General features: G+C 42.0%; 1 protein-coding gene across 2 annotated transcripts in view; it reads left to right on the forward strand.

The window, feature by feature from the left end:
- Window positions 1-3492: 3492 nt before the first annotated feature.
- fbn1 (fibrillin 1) overlaps window positions 3493-3582 on the forward strand; it is a 187853-nt gene continuing 187763 nt past the window's right edge. Inside the window, exon 1 of one of the 2 annotated variants that reach the window (XM_058388351.1) lies at window positions 3493-3582. This exon is cut by the window's right edge and continues 148 nt beyond it. The gene's annotated coding sequence lies outside the window, so the exon portion shown is untranslated. The other variant, XM_058388350.1, reaches the window with a different exon arrangement.

The following is a 3582-nucleotide window of genomic DNA, read 5'->3' on the forward strand; positions in this document are numbered from 1 at the left end:
TTGTAATATTCGGAGAGAAAAGTCATAAATGTTCTGATCAGCTCCTGTAGTGGTGTTGGATGGAGTTTTATGACCTATAACACACACAGTTGAATACACCCTCTGTGTGTGTGTGTGTGTGTGTTATTATAATGAGCCTGATAGAGTTGTAATTCTTTTTTACTGTATTGAGTTACTATATTAACAAAACATTTCTGTCTGTAACATAAATCTCTCTCTCTCTCTCTCTCTCTCTCTCTCTCTCTCTGTCATTCTCTCTCACTCTTCCTCTCTTTCACATTCTCTCTCTCACTCTCTCTTCTCTGTTCTCTCTCTCTCTCTCTCTCTCTCTCTCTCTCTCTCTCTCTCTCATTCTCTCTCACTCTTCCTCTCTTTCACATTCTCTCTCTCACTCTCTCTTCTCTGTTCTCTCTCTCTCTCTTTCTCTCTCTCTCTCACATACGCACACACACACACACACACTCTTTTTCTGTCTCTCTCGCTCTCCCTCCCTCCCTCTCTCCCTCTCTCTCTTTCTCTGGAGATTTCATTACATTACGCAATGGCTACTACCAATTATATTTCACGACTCAAACATTTCATTATTTTGTCGTTTCTCTTTTGTGGCTTTAGGCTTCAGAGTTTGAGTTCTGAGTCCGGAGTCCTGTTTACTGATGTTTTATTTGGGTTTGGCTGCTAAATTGCAAGTGATGGAGTAAAAATAAACCACACCATGTTCTCCAGTGGACAACAGCGAACGTGAAAGATCAGTAAAAACAGAGTAATTAAATGATATAATGAATGCTTTAAACCAGAGGCTGACTGATGTTGGTTAAGGGGCTGAAATAGAGCAAGAAATTCGGGCTGGAATAAAGAGTTTTATTTTTAAATGATTTTTATAATCTAATTTGTAGTAATGTTGAGAAATACTTATGTGTATGAAGGTTTATTATGTAGGTTTTTTCATGATCAGTTTGGAATACTGCTCCTCATCTTATCAAGAGCTTCCACTTTCTCACAGATGCATGTGGTCCTGGTATCTTCTCTCAGAAGCCGTAGGGTCACTGAGATGCTCAGCCTGGGTTTTGGAGATAGTTAATTTAATCCTACAGTATACAAAGTCTTCAGAGATCTGTAGAGTTTCCTGCTTCATGGTAAGAGTTTGGACAGAGGTGCACATACGTTTGGACAAATAGTATATCAAAGTCAAAGTCAAAGAAGCTTTATTGTCACTTCAACCATGTACACTATATTGCCAAAAGTATTCGCTCACCCATCCAAATAATCAGAATCAGGTGTTCCAATCACTTCCATGGCCACAGGTGTATAAAATCAAGCACCTAGGCATGCAGACTGTTTTTACAAACATTTGTGAAAGAATGGGTCGCTCTCAGGAGCTCAGTGAATTCCAGCGTGGAACTGTGATAGGATGCCACCTGTGCAACAAATCCAGTCGTGAAATTTCCTCACTCCTAAATATTCCACAGTCAACTGTCAGCTGTATTATAAGAACGTGGAAGTGTTTGGGAACGACAGCAACTCAGCCACGAAGTGGTAGGCCACGTAAACTGACGGAGCGGGGTCAGCGGATGCTGAGGCGCATAGTGCGAAGAGGTCACCAACTTTCTGCAGAGTCCATCGCTACAGACCTCCAAACTTCATGTGGCCTTCAGATGAGCTCAAGAACAGTGCGCAGAGAGCTTCATGGAATGGGTTTCCATGGCCGAGCAGCTGCATCCAAGCCATACATCACCAAGTGCAATGCAAAGCGTCGGATGCAGTGGTGTAAAGCACACCGCCACTGGACTCTAGAGCAGTGGAGACGCGTTCTCTGGAGTGATGAATCGCGCTTCTCCATCTGGCAATCTGATGGACGAGTCTGGGTTTGGCGGTTGCCAGGAGAACGGTACTTGTCTGACTGCATTGTGCCAAGTGTAAAGTTTGGTGGAGGGGGGATTATGGTGTGGGGTTGTTTTTCAGGAGCTGGGCTTGGCCCCTTAGTTCCAGTGAAAGGAACTCTGAATGCTTCAGCATACCAAGACATTTTGGACAATTCCATGCTCCTAACTTTGTGGGAACAGTTTGGAGCTGGCCCCTTCCTCTTCCAACATGACTGTGCACCAGTGACCAAAGCAAGGTCCATAAAGACATGGATGACAGAGTCTGGTGTGGATGAACTTGACTGTCCTGCACAGAGTCCTGACCTCAACCTGATAGAACACCTTTGGGATGAATTAGAGCGGAGACTGAGAGCCAGGCCTTCTCGTCCAACATCAGTGTGTGACCTCACAAATGTGCTTCTGGAAGAATGGTCAAAAATTCCCATAAACACACTCCTAAACCTTGTGGACAGCCTTCCCAGAAGAGTTGAAGCTGTTATAGCTGCAAAGGGTGGACCGACGTCATATTGAACCCTATGGATTAGGAATGGGATGTCACTTAAGTTCATATGCGAGTCAAGGCAGGTGAGCGAATACTTTTGGCAATATAGTGTATATCAGATGCAGTACACAGTGAAGTGAAACAACAGACAGAGACTCCTACAGACACGCAGACAAACATAGAGCTATAACACAGAGATAAAACTAAACTATACTTAAGGTGCAATCTTTAGTAAAAACTAGACATACAGCAGAAGTGTACAGGATGATGAGACAGGACAGTGCAGATAAACAACATGTAGACCGACTCTGTGTAAAAGAACAGTGTAGACACTGAGAGCAGATATTAAAGTTAACATGCAAACAGGACAATTTGTGTGTGTGTGTGTGTGTGTCCAGCACAGTATAGTTCTCTGTTGAGAGCAGATCTTGGTTGTATGTGTGTGTGTATATCTATATATATATATCTTTAAATACAGAATAAGGCAGAATAAAAGAGACAGACAGACAGACAGGTCACTACATACAGTGCAAAATTAGATGGGAAATTCTCCTTTACAAACAAACAAATAAATAAATTCTGCTGAGCAGGTGACCAGTTCATGCCGTTCATCCCACAAATATGAATATTTATATTTCTAACCATGTTAACTGTTAGTCAATTCAAGAATCTGTAAGAAAAAAATGATCATGAATTATTTTTATTACATGCTGAAAAACACAAAAGAAATCACACACACACACACACACATTTATTTCTCTTTCTATTTGAACTCTAAATGTAGATTTTTTTTACATAGACAACAGACAGCTTTGTCTCAGGCAGATGAATCAAATTTACTGAATCAACTCTTTTGAGCTATGAATCTGACTCTTTTCTGTACATGCTGGTTGATCAGAGAGTCAGAGAGTCAGTGAGTCAGTGAGTCATAACGGTTGATTTCCACTGGAATTTTCTGAGAGTTTATAATGAAGTGCTGCGCTGCTGCTGTGAATAAAACAGAACGAGACAAATTCATAACGCACTTCTGGAAATATAGAGATTGTGTGAGAAAAGAAGGAGAAGAAGAGGAAAGGGAGTGTTTTGGGGAGGAGAAGAGTGACGAGGAGGAGGAGGGATGAGAGAGAAAGTTCAGCAGAGAGAGAGAGAGAGCTGGTGGAAGTCAAACACTCAGCTCATCCTGCTCCAAAGCTCTTAAAGCAGTTGGAGTTCTGCTCTTCA

The sequence above is a fragment of the Hemibagrus wyckioides genome, linkage group LG04, assembly GCF_019097595.1.
Source record: "Hemibagrus wyckioides isolate EC202008001 linkage group LG04, SWU_Hwy_1.0, whole genome shotgun sequence".
Taxonomy (NCBI): Eukaryota; Metazoa; Chordata; class Actinopteri; order Siluriformes; family Bagridae; genus Hemibagrus; species Hemibagrus wyckioides.